At 36.2% G+C, this 20,984-nt stretch overlaps 1 long non-coding RNA gene across 1 annotated transcript; it reads left to right on the top strand.

Moving 5' to 3' along the window:
* The first annotated feature begins 3,779 nt into the window (after positions 1-3,779).
* LOC138152688 (uncharacterized) lies at positions 3,780-13,519 on the top strand. The gene is made up of 4 exons (XR_011166173.1): positions 3,780-3,955; positions 5,090-5,172; positions 8,334-8,386; positions 13,220-13,519. It is a non-coding gene; the product is annotated as an uncharacterized lncRNA (long non-coding RNA).
* Positions 13,520-20,984: the final 7,465 nt, after the last annotated feature.

Here is a 20,984-nt window from a genome sequence, read left to right as displayed (position 1 = left end):
CCCCAGGCTTTAAAACCCAGATGTTGGTGCTTCTCTCTCTGATAAATAACTATGTATGTATGTAATGGTCAGATAGCTAGAAGTCCTGTATATTGTTCTGTTGAATTGTAAATTTTCTCTATATGTTTTGCCTGCTTCTGCTTGTAATTTCTGTTTGTATTTTCTCTAAAGTTCAGGGTGCTGACTTTTTCCCCTGAACTAGGTAAATGATATATATGTTTGATTAAAGTAAGGTTGTTAACCCCTTTTGAGTTGATTTCCTTTAGGAAAGCAGATCAAAGAACCTGTGCTAGCAGCCACCCTGGGTATGCTGGGGTGCTTGCTCATACACCTTCTCTTTATAGGTGTGATGACCACCGAAGTAAATTCTTTAGTGCTTATAAACTATGAAAGGGAGCACATTTCCTCCTGCTCCTCCTCATTGACATGTAAATAAGCTTTAAGGTTTGAAAAGTGCTATATATACATGTACCATATATCATATATGTTATATATATATATGTACACTTGTTGCTTACAAAAGCTTTATGAAGTGTTATTATCATCATTCCCACTTTATACATGAAGAGAGTGAGGGTAAAGGTTAATTGATGCCTAGATTCCCACAAGTAGTAAGCATCTGAAGCAAGATTTTAATTTCTGTCTTCTGGCCTCCAGAACCAACATTCTGTCCATCATGCTCCTTATCTGCCTAGTTCCTAGGCAGTATTACCTGAAACTGGAAGGATGAGATAGGCGGGGAGGGGTTGGAAAGCAGTGGCATTCCCTTTCACAAAGTTTGACAAAGGGATCTGGAGTGGGAATATTTGTCTTTATCATGTGACTCAAACATATTTCTCATAAAGGTGTCTACCATCACAGTTGAAATGGTTTACTCTAATTTGCCTACCTGCTTGTCTGAATTAAAAAGATTGTATAATGGTCTCTAATTCTGATCCCAGCTGTAAATAGAAGAAATGTATTTCATCTTAATGCAGAAATCATTTTAAATCTCCCCAAACATTGCTTCCTTTTGTTGGTTCTGGATTAATAACACATAGATTATCAGTTTGTTCTTCCCATTCCCAAATAGCATCATTTTCTCTTTCATACATATTTTTTCTTGACAGTTTCTATGTCAAGCTGAATTTTGAGCCCCTGGTTCCTGTTTTGATCTTTCCTCTTCCAATCCTAGAATATCATGTAATTAGAGACATGTTCTTACATTAATCTTATTCTGCTATTGGTTTTTTATGAGTTACTTTTATGTTGTTGAATTATATGAAGGATCCACTGGCATTTGTATCTGCTTAAATGAAAAGCATAATCAACTCATACCACTGGCTTTATGCAACATGGAGCATTTCAAATGGAAAGTCTTTAATTCCTTTGTCTGTATTTGCTTTGGCTGGGAGCATGATGTAATTGCTCAAGCCTTGTCAGTCATATCCTTACACAGTATATGATTATTCTAGGACTGGCATCTTAGACAAAACAAAAACAAAGACATTGAAATTACTACATAAGTAATACCATTGGAAAGCAAAGGTAACATGATTTTACCTTGTTAGAACTTTCACTAATTTCCTATATTTTTCAGCATATTTGCACATATCACCAACCATAGGGCCAATAATAGATACCTCTTTGGCTAGGCTAAAGTCATCTGGCCTAATACAAGGTGATTATTCTTGGGATAATGGCTGTAAATGGAATTGTTCCTATTGTTGAAATATCTAATGGTAAAATGATGACTGCTACTTTCAATAAAAACCATAACACAGACAGTTGTCAGGTTTGGCAAATGTGGCTGCCTTTTTTAGGAGCATAGAATTTTCAGAGCAGAGTCCTGCTTCTTCATTATATTTGATATCCAACATCTAAGTAATACCTGTGAAGGGAAAATGTACTAATTCTTATATGTTTTGATTATCACAAAAATGTAATCTTGCTATTGATTCAACATTAGTAATAGAGTCAAATTTATTTGGAATACCACTACAAGTCTTCATTTCCCTCAGGCCTGGAGCCAGAGTACTGAGGGGCAGCTAGTTCTATTACCTCTCCCCTCTCCTTAGTGAAAGAATTTTATAAAGTAGTATTGGGATAATTTGAATAACCTAGTCTAGGTGCCCTGGATTATCATGTGTAATGAATAGGCAGGAGGAGAGAGGAGGGGTGCCCTTTAAAACCTTATAATTTGTTAAGAGGTTTTATAAGCAATAGACCCATTGCCTGGGCACTGAGAAGAAAAGAAGCATATAAGACTGCTTTACTATGAGCTAGTTAGGGTTGAACACAGATTTCTTTGAGTCCTTCAAAAAAAGTTCCCATGGCACATGAAGGGTCCTTTTGTCAGGATGTATAGAAGCTATAGCACCAATGTGTATGAACTATACAAAAGAAGCTTTATAAACATATGTAATATAGTAAGTGAAATGAATGAATGAATGAATAACTGGCATTTACATAGTACTTTAAAGTTTGCAGAGCATTTCTTTTATGATTTGATCCTGTTAAACAACAATCCAGTGTCTACTAGCTAGAAAGTGTCTCATCAGGATTCAAACTCATATCTTCCTGTTTGTAAGTCCCACACTTTATCTGCTCTGCCACCTAGATGCCTAGAACAAGCTTGTGCCTAGAACCACAATACAGTGGTGCTAGAAGTAAACATCCAGCTCAAGCATTCACAATGATAAACTAAAGGAAACAAAGCTGCAAAGAACAGTGGTTCTACAGGAGGTAGAGTTACAGCTGTCTTATGATCATAAAACAGGAGGATGACCTAAAAAAAAAGAGGGAGCTACTGAGGAAAAAAGCAATATTGCTCAAAAAAAGGGGGCTCTAGTATGGAATGTGAATATAAAGAATAAAATAAAACATGAAAATTGTGTAGGTCTTTGAGGGTGCTGGTTTACATAATGACATTGGACTCAGATCCAGTCCTGTGTCTATTAACTTGTTAAAAAAAAAAAGAGCTGTTTTATATTTTGAGCCTTGTAAGCCTGAGTGTTTCTAAAGGGAGTCAGTCTCTGGATCTCCAGGGTGGAGGATACCAATTACCAGATCGCAAGATCTTCAAACCAAAGATCAGAAAGGTCCCCAAAATGTACCAAGGCACTTTATGTCAGGAGAAAAGCCTTAGAAATGAGTATTACATCATCATTTGGTTTATTTATGCCTTTTGATCTAGCTGTATAACCCTACATTTGATGGTAATTGGTGAAGTGTTAAATTCCATGGGAGAAAGAATATTAGATTTTGAATTAGAAGACTTCAATTTTAATGTTGGTTCTGCCACTTACTACTTAAGGAAAATCATCTTTCTAGATATCAGATTCTTTCTTTGTAAAAGGAAGGGGTGAACTCAAATGATACCTAAGTTCTCTTATGCCTCTATACTCTATAAATCTATTTTCTTATGATTAGAATCAGATAGACATTGGCCAACTGCCCAGATGGTATCAGAGATTCATACAAATGTAACTGGAGAAGAGAAAGCTGATGAAATTCTAGGGTTGCATGTGGTAATGAGATTGCCTTTTTTTTAATTAACATATATGATTGTTCTAATATTCCATGGACACTATCATTGTCAAAACATGTTTGAAACTCCCATTTAAATTTGTCTATTGCTCCATTTGCCACATTATCTTTGGAATATCATCTGTGGTGGCAAATAAATCTTTGAGGGTACATTTGAATCATTGAAACAGCAAAAAAAAATCATTCAGATCTAAGTCTCATGAATAAGGTATGTAATCCATCTGGATAACCTGTTTTTGGCTTAATTAAAAAGTCAATAATAAATAAATACATTTAGAATATGAATAATGGTAACAAATGAGAAGGTAGTTTTCCTTGTGGGGCTCATAAACTAGCTCTGATGGCATTTCTAAAAGGAAAATGTAGAGTGTTTTGAGAAATGGAAGCAATACTTTGTCTCTTTTGTTCCTCTTTTCACTCTTGTGAGGTAAGTGTAATAGTTTTATTATTTCCATTTTACAGATTAAGGAGCTGAGGTTCAACAAGCTTGTGACTTGTCTATTGCCACACAGCTAGTAACTATCAGAGATGAAATATGAACCCAAGCCTATGTGGAGTCTAAATCCTGGGCTCATTTAGGGGCAACTGGCTGGAGTAGTACTGCACTTGGAGTCATTTTGAATTGTACCCGAGATATTTATTGTATGTGTGACCCTTTTCACCTCAGTTTTTTCTTCTGTAAATTGAGGATAATAACATCACCTACATCACAGAATTGTTGTACAGATCAAATGAGATAACATATGTAAAATTATTTGCATACCTTAAAGAGGCATGTTAGTGCTATTATTTTTGTTTCTGTTTACGATCATTGTTGTTATTTATTTCACAAACTAAAAAGTCAGCATTTTTTTTTTTAATTAAGCAACCGGGGTTAAGTAACTTGCTCAAGGTTACATGGCCAGTTATTTCTGGGTGTGGTGCTGAGTATCTGAGCCCGGATTTGACTCAGGTCATCCTGACACTGGAGCTGGTGCTCTTACTCGCTGAGCCACTTGGCCGCCCCTAAGCAATTGGTGTTAAGTAACTTGCTCAAGGTTACATGGCCAGGTGTTTCTGGGTGGGTGCTAAGTGTCTGAGCCCGGGATTCGGTCTCCAGGTCTTCTCAACACTGGAGCCGGTGCTCTTACTCGCTGTGCTACCTGGCCGCCCCCTAAAGTCAGCATTTTTTGATTGAATGAATAAACAACTTAGGAAAATGGTTTGAAGGGTAAGGATTATTTGCATGCAATTAAAAATGTGATTTTTTTTAATCTGTTCCTCATCATTAGTCAATGTAGGCTTCTAATCTTGGCCAAAATTGACTTTAGTAGACCCAGAGGAGAAATTAAAAAAAAAATCAGTAGACTCATATCCACAGCATTGTTTCCTTCATTTGATTCTAGCCATTTAAATTCAGGGATTGATATTTTAAGAAATATTAAGAACTATCATTGATAGTAGTCAGTTAATCCCATTCAGTAGCCAACTTTGAGCTCACAGAAGTAGAGAGAGGTGGTAACTAGCTGCAAAGTTTTGCTGCTTCTTGTCTAAGGTTAAAGATACTGCTTCTGTCTTTCAGGAAGTTTTGTGCCTGGGGCAAGTTCAGAGCAGCACAGGCTGGGAGCAGCCACTCACCTGTGATACCACTGATTGGGAGAGGAGGTATGTTCTGGGATGGTGATATTGACACTCTCTAAATTTTAGTGCCTTGGGGCAAAGCCCTGTTTGTCTCACCCTAGTTATGTAATGACTCTGATCTTCAACCCTTAACAATACTGAATACCAAGGGAGATACATTCAGATCTACCTTTCATTGGGATCTTACAATATGAATCAACTTCAAGAAGTGTACTCCCAAGAGAGGTACATTAGGGTAGAGGTTCAAGCTGCAGTTATCCTACACAATAAAGAAAAGATACCCATAGAAAAGATACCTTTATTAGGTGTGGCAAAGTCAATGGAAGGTTTTGTTTGTTTTTTTTTCCCTTAGCTTATTAATTTCTTTACAGCTAGACCATCTATATATCCTGTCCTCAAGGAACTTCATTTGGAGGGATCAAGTATATATACCTTAAAGTATATACACCTTTTTGTTCTGCTCTGATTTCTACCTTCCTCTTCACTGTCTCTCCCTTTCTTTACCTGCTTTCATTAACAATTTTAAACAATCCTTTCCCTCTCTCCTGAATAACCCCAAGGCAGCACTGGGTGTTCCAAAGTCACAAACTTGGTGGTTTACAGAATTGCACATTAAGCAACTTCCCCTATTTGTGTAAATCACCTCTTGACTTGCTCCTTCTTAAAACCAACCCAAAACCTTGTCAAGTTGCCTAGTAGGTGAAAGCAAAGAGAAGAACACCTAAAGAAAAGTCACACACCCCAAACACAATATTACCATATAAATTATAATATAATCCCTAGCTACTATTAACAAATATCAACAAACTTTGCTTTTTTTCCTTATGAAGTCATGGGGCAGAGAAATGGGACAGGGGCAAAGAAGAGAAGAGCAGGAGAGAAGGAAGCAGATGAGGTCAAAATTTGATATCATTCTATGTTCAGGATAATGAATGTTTAGTGACTGATTTTATGATAAGCTGAGAGCCCCATGGGCTATGACCCTGGACTTCTGTGAAAGACCAACCTGGGATCAGTTACACACTCTACATATTCTTAGTAATGCAAGCATTCCACAGCAGATAGATTGTCAGCATAGTGGAAAAAAAAGCCTTGACCTCTGGTGACCCATTCAGTTGAATTTAGACTTGAATCTGAGTTTTAGATTGAACCAAAGACCCTACTCCAAACCTACCATAAACCTGGTACTACCTCCAGTGTTCCTCTCTTGGCTTAAGACCAAGAAGGCAATGTAGTATAAAGTAAAGAATGCTGGACTGGTACTGTGGAGAAATATCTTATAATTCTGTGTTTTCTGCGAATGAGTGACGTGACCTTGGGCAAGCCACTGAAGGGGGAAGGGAATAAGTCTTATTAAATGTCTACTATGTATTGGGCTAAGCATTTTATAGATGTCTCATTTGATTTTTACACTCTGAGAAGTAGATGCTATTATGATCCTCATTTTACAGTAATGGATGCAGAGTTTAAGTGACTAGTTTAAGGTCACACAGCTAGCAAGTTTTTGAAACCACATTTGAACTTTCAGGTGACTGTTTCTTTACCTATAAAATGGAAAGGTTGGATTAGATTATCTCAAATATCCTCCATGACTTAATTCAATACTTCAGATATTGGTGATTTTATTGATGTGAAATCAACCCTATCAACAAACAGTTCAATTCCTTCCAACCTCAGTAGACAATTTTCATGAACTGCTATTCTGAGGAAGAAAAAAATCCATCACCTTAGGTTGAAATGATGATAGATTTAGATCTGGAAGGGACTTCATAGGCTATCTAATCTAACCCTCTCATTTCATAGATAAGGAAAATGAGTCACAGAGAAATTAAGAGACTTACTTGTGGCACAGAGCTAGTAAGTGGCAGGCAGAATTTGAACCCAGATTATCTTGACTCTGAGTGAATTGTCCAATTGTGGACAACATTCTGGTGATGAGTCATTCTATAAATAGCTAGAATGCTCCACTTTACATAATAGAAGCTAATAGGAGAATATGATCATAAATCAGGAGCTGGGAGGGACCTAAGGGTCCATTTATTCCAACATCTTCATTTTATAGATGAAGAAACTGAAGCTGAGGGAGTTTAACTAACCTTTCCAAAGTCACACAAACAGAAGATCTCAGAGGTGGGATTTGACCCTAGTTCCATCTCCAGAGCCAATGCTTGAGCCACTGTGCCCACACTGTCCCCTAGGCCTCAATTCAAAGTCTGTTGAGATGAATATAACCCATTATAGAGGATACTTCCCTTTTCTGGTCTCCAAGAACCAGGGATTATCTCTATGACATGAAGAAGCATCAGGGGCAATTGGTAATTCAATGGTTCTATAAATAGTCCATTTCAAAGCCTACCTTGTCAAGTGGCTCCACCCACTAGAAGCCTCATCTCCTTGGCACTGTGAATATTTACTCAGACTCATACAAGGAGCAGGTATAGTCTGAATCATAGGGTTTGACATGGCGATCTCTACACACATTTTTCATTTGCTGGATTAGTCATTAGGGCTTTCATTTAACTGTGAGATTTGAAATGATGTTGTAGATTTGGGATGATTGCCTTGAACTATAGCTGTGCCTACAAGGTTTCATTAGGTTCATTTCTGCTGAACCTCTCATCAAAGACTGCCCTTATTTGCCCTGACCTACTTACAGGCAAATACCTGCAGACTCTTGATTTCAGGCTAGGCTTGATTTCAGGCTTTAGGACAGTAGCAGCAGCTGAGCTGAGTCAGCCACGCCTTTGTCAGTGTATGCTAAATAAAGTAATCAAAATTTTTAAAATCACCAAGAAGTCCTGGTTCAGTTGAATTACCCAGGAGAAAAAGGACTTACTCCCAACCTAATAAAGTGAGAGAGTAGGAGGCCACATGGCATCTTGTGGAGAAAGTTGACCTAGAAGATTAGAAAACTTGTATTTGAGTCCTGCCTCTGACATACTGGCTGAGTGACCCTGGGAAAGTCACTTAACTTCTTAGTTAACAACTCTCTGTAAGTTGCAGACCAAGGGATTATATGCATCTACAGAAGAGTTTTCACTGAAAGTTCCCTATACCCATGAAATTACTGGTTTATTCTTTCTCCTCAAAAGTTTAAGTCCATATATGGCAACCATTATGAAAATAAAACACTTCATTTCTTTTTATTTTTTTAATGTGGTTGTATTTCTGCATCTTATTTGAAGGTCAAGAGGCAAAAGAGAGTTAACAGAGAGATCTGACCATGAAGACAGGAGAAGTGAGTGCAAGCCTTACTTCTGATACATGTTGTTCATCCTTTGTTTTTGAAGATCAATGAAATCACAGGGTCTAGACTTGCTCATGAATTAGATTTAAATGAGGCAGAGTTCTGTAAAGTATAGGCTTCACTCTTTCTCCCTGAGTCATAGTCATTGAAATTCAGTGAGAGGACAAAAGTCAAGATGACTGGAGATGGCCTGGCATGCAATGGATGACCCTGGCAACTTCAATGTCTGATCAAGCTTTAAGCCTTTCCCTACCCCCCAAAGCCTGCTTCAGCCACCTTCATGACTATCAGAACATATTGTCCTCATCTACCATTCCACCTAGGAAAGTCATCACATGGTTAGCGTAGACTTCCCCCTGATTCACTGACAGGTACTGACTGTGACTCTACATTAGTCACTTAATCTCTCAGTAATCTCAGGCAGCTCTCTTAGACTATAAATCACAAAAGAGGTATTCATCTGCACTTCTAGAAATTCCTTACTAGGCCTCCCAACACTGATGAAATCAACAAATCTAACTTCAATCTTCCCTTTTTGGAATTAGATTAATCTAACAAAAAAAAGGAGAAAGAAGTGAAGGAAAGGAATAGAATCTTAGATAATTGAAATATGATAGAATTGAATGGGAATTTTTTTCTCAGTCACATATGGCACTTTTACAAAAATTGAGCATATATTAAGGTAGAAAAATCTAGCAGTCAGATGCAATAAAGCAGAAATATTAATACTTTCAGATCATAATGCAATAAAAATTACTTTTAATAAAGGACCAAGGCAATTGATTAAATTGACTAAAAGATTAAAAATCATTTGGAGACTAAATAACCTCATCCTAATGAATGAGTGAGTTAAGGAGCAAATCATAGAAACAATAAATAATTTCATTAAAGAGAATGATAATAATGAAACAACATGCCAAAAACTTACAGAATGAAGTAAAAGCAGTAATCATAAGAAAACACCAAATTGGAAATCCTGAAAATTAAAGATGAGATTAAGAAAATTGAATATAAGAGAACCATTGAATTAATAAATAAAACTATGAGTTGATATTATGAAAATAAAACAGTGAAATAGATAAACTATTGTGTTAATATGATTTTTAAAAAGGGAGAAGAAAACCATATTACTAGTATCAAAAATGAAGAGAGTGAATACACCACAAATGAAGATGAAGTTAATGAAATTATTGGTAGTTTTTATCCAATTACACACTGATACATTTTAAAATTGAAGTAAAATGGAAGAACACTTACAAAATCATAAACTGCTGAGACCAACAGAAGAGGAAATAAAATATCTAAATAAACTGATTTTAGAAAAAGAAATCGAACAGTCCATGAAGGAACTTCCTAAGTAAGACACATTAGGACCAAATGGATTTCCAAGTGAATTCTATAAAACATTTAAAGATCAACTAATTTAATATTAAATAAATTATTTGTAGTAGTGGACAAAGAGTCTGACCAAACTCCCTTTATGAAACAATTATAGTGTTCATACCTAAACCAGGAAGAGCAAAAAAAGAGAAAGAAATTTATTGATCAATTTCACCAATGAATATTGATGACAAATACTAAATATTAGCTAGGAGACTATGACAATATATTATAAAGATTATACATTTTGAACAAGTTGGATTTATACCAGCAACATAGGGCTGGTTCAATATAAGAAAAACCATTAACATAATTGATTATATCAATAACAAAAGCAACAAAATCATACAATTGTTTCAACAGATGGAGAAAAAGCTTCTGACAAAATATAATGCTCATTTCTATTAATAACATGTGTATAAATGGATTTTTCCTTATAATGATAAGAAACATCTACCTAAAACCATCACGAAGCATTATCTGTAATGGGGATAAGCTAGCAGTTTCCCAATAGGAAGAGTGAAACAAGGATGTTCGTTATCACCAATATTATTCAATATTGTCCTAAAAATGCTAACAGTAGCAATAAGAAAAAAAAAGAAATTAAAGGAATCAGAATAGGTGATGAGGAAATAAAACAATCTCTTTTGGCAGATGATATGATGTCCTACTTGAAAAATTCTAGAGATTCAACTAAAACAAATAGTTGAAAAATAATTAGGGCAAAGCAGCAGTATATAAAACAAATCAGCACCTATCATCAGCTTTTCTATATATCAACAACAAAACTCTGCAAGAAGAAATAGTAAGACATATTTCAGTTAAAATAACTGCAGACAGTGTAAAATACCAGGGAGAATACCTGCCAATCCAAATCCAGGAACTATATGAACATAATTATAAAACAATTTTTATACAATTAAAGTCAGATTTAAATTATTGGAGAAATAATAATTGTTCAGGGGTGGACTGAGTCAATATAACAAAAATGATAATTCTACCAAAACTAATCCACTTATTGAGTGTTATCCCAAATAATTAACAAAAATCAAATAATAATGAAATATTGTGCCACAAAAAAAATAAATTCATTTTAAGAACAAAAGGTCAAAAATATCAAAGGAATTAATGAAAAAATGTAAAGAGAGGAGGTCTAGCAGTACCAGATCTTAAACTGTATTATGAGGCAGTAATTATATAAAAAAATAACTGGTATTGTCTAATTAAAAGGATGGTAGATCAGGGGACTAGAGTAGGTACATAATACAGAGTTGCAAATGATTAATAACGTTGCACTTGATAAAAGTAAGGAATTAAACTTTGGGGTTAAGAAATCACTATTTAATAAAAATTGTTGGTTGAAAGAAACTGGAAAAGTATGACAGAAACTAGGTATAGACTGACATTTTACATCATTTATCAAAATAAGGTCAAAATGGATAGATGACCTAGATATAAATGGGGATCTCAGAAGTAAATTAGAAGAACCTGGAATGTGTTACTTATTACATTTATGTATAAGGGAAGAATTTATGAATAAGCATAGCATAGAGAGCATTATGTAATGTAAAATGTATAATTTTGATTGCATTCAATTAAAAAAGGTTTTGTACAAAAAAAAAATAAAACCAATGTAGCCAAGATTAGAAGGAAAATAGAAAATTGGGGGGCAGGGATTTAATATACAGTTTCTCCAATAAAGGCCTCATATCTTAAATAAGTAGAAAACTGATTCAAATTTATTAAAAAAAATGTCATTCCCCAATTGATAAATGGTCAAAGGATGTGAACAAGCAGATTTTGAAAGAAGAAATCAAAGCTCTAAATCATTATTGACTAGAGAATTGCAAATTAAAATAACTTTGAGATGCCATCTCAGATTGGCTAAATTATAGAAGGGGAAAATGACAAATATTGGAGGCAATGTGGAAAAATAGGGACAGTAATACACTTTTGGTGGAACTGTGAACTGATCCTACCATTTTGGAGAGAGATCTGAATTTATGTCCAAAGAATTATAAAAGACTGTCCACTCTTTGAAACAGCAATGTTTTCTAAGATGATTAGCAAAAATATTTATAGCAGCCCTCTTTGTGGTGGCAAAAAACTGGAAATTGAAGAGATGTCCATCAATTGTAGAATGACTAAATAAGTTGTAGTATATGATTGTGATGAAATACTTTTCTGCTGTAAGAAATGATGAACAGGTTGATTTTAGGGGGAAAAACATGGAAAACTTGCATGAAATAAAGCAGAGTGAAATAAGCAGAACTTCGACATTGAATACAGTAACAGCAATATTGTTTACAAAATAATTGTGAATGATCAAACTATTCTTAGTAATGTTCAGTTGTTTCAGTCCTGTTGGACTCTTCATGACTCCATTTGGGATTTTCCTTGGCAAAGATGCTGGATTGTTTTGCCATTTCTTTTTCCAGTTCATTTTACAAATGAAGAAACTGAGGCAAACAGGGTTAAGTAGCTTGCCCAGAGTCACACAGTTAGTATGTTTGAGACCAGATTTAAACTCAGGAAGATGAATCTTCCTTACTCCAGGTTGGGCTCTCTATCCACTGTGTAACGTAATTATTCTAGTCTGAGTTATACAAATATTCAAATCGATTACAAAGGACTTATGAAGATCCTATATAGTTCCAGAGAAAGAACTGATATATGGAAATATGTACTATAAGGTGATATATCGATATAGTTATAGAAATACATAATAGGCGTATCTATATATCTGTACATATATGCATACATATACACATATGTGTGTATACATACATATACATATTCATGCATCTATGTGTTTATATATACACATATATAATGTGTGTGTATGTAATGCTGACCTCTAGTATAAGGCTGGGAGGGAGGAAAGGAGGGAGACAGCTAAGAAATTAAAATATCATATAAATAAAATAAGTATAAGAGAAAATAAATCACAAGCCTCTCCCTCCTTACCCAGGTACACCCTAAAAAAACCTACAAAAACCAAAATCAGCTTTGATATACTCTAGGACCTATTTCCATAAAAGAAGTAATATCTTCAGAAACTCAAATTCACAATCTAAATATCATTATCAAATTTGGAGGCTTGTAATTAAATTATATTGTGGTGTCAGTCACTGAAGTAGAAATGATTCTACTCATCTGGTCCCCAAATTCTTAAAATGCAAATCACCTACACATCAGGCTCCGAAGACAGCATCTTGGGAGCAAATTGGAATCTATGTTCTTTGTGGACACATATAGCTTCTCATCTCTTTCTTGGATGCATGATAGAGACTTCATGATTCTTAGGAAAGAAAGAGGATCAGGGTTCACATCAAGTCACTAATCCTTGAACCCCAAATCTCCTGTCTAGAGAAAGGTCTCACCTTTCTATAAGAAATGTCTTTCTTGCCCTCAATAGCTCCCTCCCTCTGCTTGAACTGATAGGAATCTAGCAAGGCAAGACCTGGCAGCTGTCATCAATTGAACGTTTCCATGAACAACCATGACAACTTGACGGATTCAGCATATCCAGGAAAGATGAAGAAAGCCAATGTATGTGTCCATATACTATCCAGAAGCTACAGGAATTATCTTACAATCTAACATAACCTATGTAGAGAAAAGGTGACGTGATAATAGGATTATTGAAGATAACCTAAATCATTTTGTATTCTGGAAAGAAATTAGTAACACTGGCTTAATGCAGTCTTGAAAGTAGATCAATAAATGAGTCTGTTCATATAACTTTTTGTGCTCAAATTTATTTCAGTTTTTCATATATCCTTACTACACTGATGGCAATAGTGGATATGATCCTTGAAAACTCTGTAATGTAAGAATAGTAAGCTACATTCTCAATTTTCAATGAAACTTATCATTTATCTTTTGCCGAGGATCATTCAGGTTCAACCTCTTAAGGATGAGGCTAAGTTTTTGGCAAATTCAGTGGAGCTATAAATATGCTGGGTTTTTTCCTAATATTAATTAATAGGTATTTATTATGTGTCTCTTTTGTGGACATTAAATCCCATGCATGAATGATCCTATACCTTGTATCATACTTAATATTCATCATATTTTAAGGAAGGAAACATGATACCAGAGAAGCACAAAGCTCATTATAGGAACTGGCACTTTAGCTGAATTTTGGAGGGAGCCAGTCTCTTCCAGGAAAAATTATAGCAATAGTTACATTTGAAATTACTGAACCATTTTAAATCATTCTGTCAATGCACACTCTAGTTTTTAATTTGGGATTTTTTTTTAGCATTTCTTTTGTGTGTAGGAAATAAATACCTATCCTATATCTGATTCATGTTGCATATTGAGTATCTTTCTATTTCTTCCCTCGTTTTGTAGGGAGTATCTTGACAGGAGACAAAACGTGAACTTTATATAGTTTGTCCCTGGCATGCTGGGATAGGAGTTTAGTGAGCTGAAGAGTATGAGAAAAACTTAGCCTTCCTCTTCTTAGAGACTAGGGTCCTCCAGGACTGAACCTGGTTTGTTCATTGTGTGGATTCAAGGACAGATATCCCTTAGTGAAGAAGGGAATGGGTATGTAATCTTTGCCATAATGGGCCCAGGAGAAGTTCTTCAATATTAGATTTGATTTAGCAGTACTTTACTATTATGTTTGATTTTTTTCTTCTAATTTTACCCTCTATAGGCTATGAAGATCTCTGTAAAGAAATCTAAGCAATACTGTAGGTTTACATATAAAAACTTTATATTACAATACCTTGTTGTTTCAAGTTTCATGTAAGATAAGGTTAATGTATACTGATAGAACTTGAAAGGTTGCAATGAGACTCAAATGAGATAAGTGTATGTAGAGCTCTTTCATAATAATAGAACTGGTGGAGGAGTGGGTCAGCTAGGTGGTGCAGTGAATAGAGCACTGGCCCTGGAATTAGGAGGACCTGAGTTCAAATCTGGCCTCAGACACTTGACACAAACCTAGCCGTGTGACCTTGGGCAAGTCACTTAACCCCAATTGCCCTCCAAAAAGCAAATAATAATAATGATAATAATAGAACTTGGGGGAAGCTAGGTGGTGCAGTAGATAGAGTTCTGGGCCTGGAGTTGGGAAGACCTGAGTTCAGATTCGGCCATGGAAGTTGTTATTCTTCATAGTCAAAAAGTATCAAAGTAACATCTCTATGTTGGGGTCAATGTACAATGCATTGGCTGGCTGATGAGACCCAAATGAGCTCAGAAGGCTCTATTATAGGTATGGCATAAATAGTCTGTATAAACATAGAGATGTCTCTAGATTTGTACAACTCAGATTTCTTTTGAGCTACTGCACTTCTGCTTTGCTCATACAGCACAGCACCTTCTTTGATGTGGGCATGCCATGCCAGGATTTTCTGTGCTTTCTCTATGACCCTGCCCTTAACCTTGTTTGTCTCAGTCTCCTCATCTGTAAAATTAACTGGAGAAGGAAATGACAAACCACTCTGGTATCGTTGACAAGAAATTCCCAAATGGGTTCAGGAAAAGTGAGACATGACTGAAACAACTGAACAACGAACACATAAAGCTCTTTCCTAATAATGTGTTAGATAGCATTGCTATAACACTTAAAGTTTGATGAAGTACTTTATAAGTATTGTCTCATTTCATCTGCACAATAATCCTGTGAATTAAGTGCTATTATTTTTTCCATTTTATAGCTGAAGAAAATGATGCTGAGAGATGTTAAATGACTTGTTATAGCATAGATAAGGAGTATCTGAAGTAAGATTTGAACTCAGGTCAAGTCAAGTCCTTTAGCCACTCTATTTACTAACTCTACTAGTCAGAAGATTGAAGGAAGATCCCCTCCCTTGCCACTGTCATATGGCAGGAAATGAGCCTTTCACTCTTGGTTTTCAGAAGTGACAATTCCTCTTGGTGCTGAATCACCAAATGTTTGGAAGCAGCCAGGAAATTTCTCATCTGGAAAATGGCTCAAGTGCTAAGTTACCAAGTCACTGGCAGCCCTGGAAGTTTCCAGGAGAGCTTTGGACCATGCATGTTCCCTAGGATGGCTCCCATAAGCCAATTCAGCATCTGCCGCACATGGAAAAGCTTAAGAACAAAACAAAACAAAACAAAAAACCAAACCCAATTCTCTAGAGGCTTGTTATTGCCTAGTAAATAAATTATAAGCTCTTTTTCTCAGTCTTTAAGGTCCTCCTCAATCTAACTCAACCCTGCCTTTCGAGTTTTATTTCCTAATAGGTATGCTCTTCATTGTAGCCAAGATCAACTACTAGCTATACTCTGACTTTGTCCTACCCTTTATTGTCTCCTTCCATTTGTGCATGCTGTACTTCATGCACAGATCTAAGTCTCTTCACATCTCTTCCAGTAGAAAATAATTCCCTCTTATCCAAGCCCAGCTTATCCCCCAAGTAGAAATTCTCTGTGCCTCCTTGAATTTTTCATGCCTCTTGGTTTCACCCTTTGCCTATCCCTTCCCATGTTCCAACATGTAGTTATTCAGGTAGCTGTCTCCATTCTTCACCTCCCACAACTAGAATGGAGGCTGCTTGAGGGCAAAGAACTGTGCCGTTTTCCATATTTGTACCCTCATCACCTATCATGGTGTCATGTGGGCTATGGGGACTTTCAAAAGGTTTCTTGAATCCCCAAGTTTTAATACAGTAAATTCCAAAGAAGAAAGTTATTCTGACATGCTGATGTTTATGGTCCCTCCTCCCACTCAAAAATCCTCCTGAAGAAATGTGGTTTGCCAAAGAACAATGAAGGTTTGTGCACATCAAAACTTGAGTCAATTAACACCTGGAAAGAGCCAGAATTTGTTTTCTCATTCAAGAGCAAGAAAAACTACATTACGGGAATACTTCCTTCAACTTTTTTTTTTTCAGAATTGGAAAGAGAAATTCAAATTTATTGAATGGATTTCAGCTCAGAATTTCCTTACTTAAGTCTTTGTGAGGTGTTATCTTATTTCTTTCAAGTTCTCTGGGCTTTAGTTAGTTTAATATCCACAGCTGTGTTTTTAATGTTTACCTCTGGATGCCTGAATGTGTCATTTCAATACTTTATCCAGACCTTGAGAAATATCCCTGGCATAAAGGAGCAAAAGATTTGCCAGCCACATTGGGAAAGAATCCAAGACTTCAGGAACACATCTCTGTTCAGATCATCCATTTTGCCGATGGATAAATGTTCACTTTGAAGGGGAGTTGTTTTCTTCATTTAGAGGCATGCCTTTGTGAAATCTTGAAAATCTACTCTGTTTAGAGGATATTAATCTTGTAGTGTGATTTGCTTTCTCAGTCTTTTTCATATAATTTCAACATTGTGTAATTTATGTTAATAAACTAGTTTTGAAAGACTTAAAAGGGAAAATAGCACATTGACTAGTTGCAATAGCAAGTTAATTTCTCTACACAGTGGAAGCACATATCATTTTTGCTGTTTCCCTGTCCCTTCCCTTTACCAATTAACCACATAGTGAGAGATCTTCCAAGTTAAATGCTAACAGCTAAATTTACAAAGAAAATAGTTGCATAAACACAAATAAAATGTCATGTCATGTCATTTCTGCTTTGTTTCTCTCCCTTTCATTTAAGTCATTTTTATCTCTCTGATTTGCATTACTTTTGAGTGAACCTTCTATAACCAACACAGAACATGCCCAGCCCTGACAAAATAGAATGGAACCAGTACTGTCAGACAACAGGCCCAGCCCTCCTGTTGTAGGCCAACCATGTAGCATGAGGCCCTACTGACTAGTTATTTTGGGAAAAATAACTTGATCTCTGTTCTCCCGATTTCTGTTTGAATAGAAGCCCTGTCAAGAGGTTTAACTGTTGTAAAACTTCAAGCCAATGTTATTCTTCTATCTACTGTACTAGATTTCTGGGCTGTTATTTTAATTTCTTTTGTCCTAAATAAGGATCTAAATTGATCCTCTTCTTCACTCTAGTTCAGGCCTTCATCATTTCTTGCCTAGACTATGGCAATAGTCTTCATTGTTCTCCCTGTTTTTCCCTCTTTAATCCATTTTATACATAGCTACCATGGTGATATTTTTATTTTTGCCATTAAAATAAGGGTTTTATTCAATTTACTTGTTTTTTTTGGAGAAAATATACAGTGGATTTCTGGGTACACAAAGTGATGCTGTATAACACTTGTGAATTACATGATTGCCACCCTAATTGTATGGCATTCTGGTGCCATACAATTAGATTTCTATACCAAAATCCTACTCATGGTGATATTTTTAAAACATGGATTTGATTCTGTGTGTGTGTGTGTCTGTCTGTCTCTGTCACAGTCTCTCTCTCCTCTCACAATTTCTGTCTGTCTCTCTGACTCTGTTTCTCTCTGTCTCTCTGTTTCTGGCTCTGGCTCTGTCTCTGTTTCTGTCTCTGTCATACACAGACACACAGACACACACACCCCTTCTCTTGCTCAAATAGCTTTCTGTGGCTTCTTATAAAATGCAAACGTCTCTGGCTTTCAAAGACCTTAGCACCCAGTGTCCAATCCGCTTTTTTTATTGTGTGTAATTTCTCTTCACAAAGTTGTCCTTTCCACAAAAACAAGCTTCCTGGCTGTCCTACATATACAAATCTCCTACCCCTGACTCTTTGCCCCAGCTGTCCCAGAACCTGCAATACTGTCCTGCCTCTTCCTTGCCTTATAGAATCTCTGGCTCCCTTCAAAGCTTAGCTGAAGGGTCACTTCCTATTGCAAGGATTTTCTTGACACCCACCCTCCCCCCCACCCAGCTTCTGGTGCCCCTTCCTTACTTTTCACTCCTCGTGACAATTACTTTGTGTTTACAGTGTGTACATTTTATATTTACTTGTAGATGTAAACATTCCTTGAGGGCAGGAACTGTCTGTACCCCCAATACCTAGAACAGTGACTGACACATCATAGGCACTTCATAAATGCTTTCATCAAAGAATAGTAGCACACAGATCATTGTACAATAGCTGGAAGACTAGGGCTCTGATTTGAGCTCAGCTGTTAGCTAGCTAGGGGAGTTTTAACAAGTTTGCTCTCTGGACCGTTTTCCCTATCTGTAAAATGAAGAGGTTAGAAGAGGTCACCCTAAACATCATTTAAAGCTCTACTTTCTCAGTGATACTTTGAATTCCATCAGTAAGCAACAAAATGAACAAATATGGGTAAATACCATTTCATTTAAATAAAGCCCAATTGGACATATAGAAAAAATAGTAGAAAAGGCACTAGACTGTGTTTGAAATCTTGGGTTTAAGTCAAGGAGACATGCTATCTGTGTGATGATTGAACATCACTTGACCTTTCTTTTCCTCAGTTCATACAATAATAATTCAACACTTATTTTGCAGATAAAAAATACTTTTAGATAAAAATGCTTTGTAAAACTTAAAGAGATTTATAAATGTGAGGGATTATTTGACCATATGCTCTGCCTTCCAAGAAGGTAACTCTTGCTATAATACTATTTTATCTCTCCTTACAATGTGCAACCTCTCTGAGGACAGGGCTTGTTTCATTTATTGTTGTATGTATCCCCTTTTCTTAACATGGTGAATGATTCATTATAAGCTCAATGGTAAATGCTCATTGATTGATTAACTGATCAATGTGTATGTGTGTGTGGCAGGGGCAGGATGTGAGAAAATATTAACTTCATGACAATGATCCAGAGATTAAGGACCCCACAGTTAAAATCTTGATAACAGTGTTAGCTGGAGTTTGTAGAAAACTTTACAAAAGTTTTTGTTTTGTTTTTACAAATTTAGAAAAGCTTACAAGTTCTTTACATTCATTATCTCATTTAAATCTTACAAGATCATGTTGTTTCTCAGTCATGTTCAAGTTCTTGTGACCCTATTTGGGGTTTTCTTGGCAGAGATACGGGGTGGTTTGCCATTTCCTTCTCCAGCTCGTTTTACAGATTAGGACACTAAGGCAAACGGGGTGAAGGGGTTTGCCAAACATCACATAGCTAGCAGGTGTCTGAGGCAGGGTTTGAAATCAGGTCTTCCTGACTCCAGGCCCAGCACTCTATGCACTGCAACACCAGCTCCCCATGAGGTAGGCACATTAATTCCCATCTTATATGCACACAGCTAGCTCCAACTTTTCTTCATTATACCAACTAGACACTCTTTATAATTTCCTGAAAAATCACTGTTGTAATAATTTTGCTAACAAATATTTCCCTAAATTTCTTCCCTCATCTGGTTATGTTTCAATAACAGGAAGTATTGCAATAAATGAATGAATGATTGAAAAAGCATCTGTTAAATAATTACTTTTTGTAGTGAACCCTGGGCTAAGCTTTATGGATACAGAGAGAAAATGCAAGCTGGTTTCTGATTTCAGGGAAATCGCACTCTATTTGGGGGAGACAATACAGAAAGAAGGTTAAGCCTCAGGGTGGTTGAAATGGTTGTATCAAGTTAGATGACAGTTCTGGTGGTGTGGAGAGCATAAAGGCAGTTCATATGTCCAAGACCTGGAGGTCCAGGCCAGGTGGTAAGGCCCAATAGTCCTCCATCCCCTTTGAAAGAATAAAGTTGGTGATTCCCATCTCATCTAAGCCGAGCCATGTCAACTTTAGCCAGCCTGAGACCAAAGAAGGGGATGAAAGGGGATGGGAGGAAGATAAGCTCTGCCTCCTCACCCTACCCCAACCTCATTCCTTTATTTCCCTCTTCCTCTACAGATTTTTCAGACTCCTAGTCATTCCTGATTAGTTTATATACTTATGGAATATGCAAGGGGAAAATATTAGATGTAAATGTTAAATTGAAGAAATGAGTATTATTTAATATATCTTTTAAAATATTTTTCATAGTTATAATGGTTATAGAGTGTTTTAGGATGGTCTTTTTAAATGTATTTGCAAGTCATTAGCAATATGTTAAAGGAGGCCATAGCAATGTATCACGGATGAAAACTACTCCAGTGGGCCTGTGGCATAACCATTTGCAAAAACCAGCTTTCTTAATTTGAAAAATTATATCCCCTTCACTAGTAATGGTCTCAAATAAATGACGTACAAGTGCAGATAGAATGTAAAAGAAGCAAGGAAGCAAACAGTGAAATGTAGCTCTGCTCTGAGAATCTCTGGACAAAAATAAAAAGAAAGCCCTCTTAATAAAGGTCAAACAGAGGTGCACTGACTATGAATAAATATCACTTCCTTTCTTCCAAACCGACAGTTTCTATAACTTATTTA

Source organism: Petaurus breviceps, unplaced genomic scaffold, assembly GCF_028583685.1.
Source record: "Petaurus breviceps papuanus isolate PSGF00001 unplaced genomic scaffold, PetGlider_PUasm1.0 151, whole genome shotgun sequence".
Classification (NCBI taxonomy): domain Eukaryota; kingdom Metazoa; phylum Chordata; class Mammalia; order Diprotodontia; family Petauridae; genus Petaurus; species Petaurus breviceps.
The sequence above is the reverse complement of the archived record's forward strand: the minus strand, read 5'-3'. Positions and strand labels throughout refer to the sequence as shown.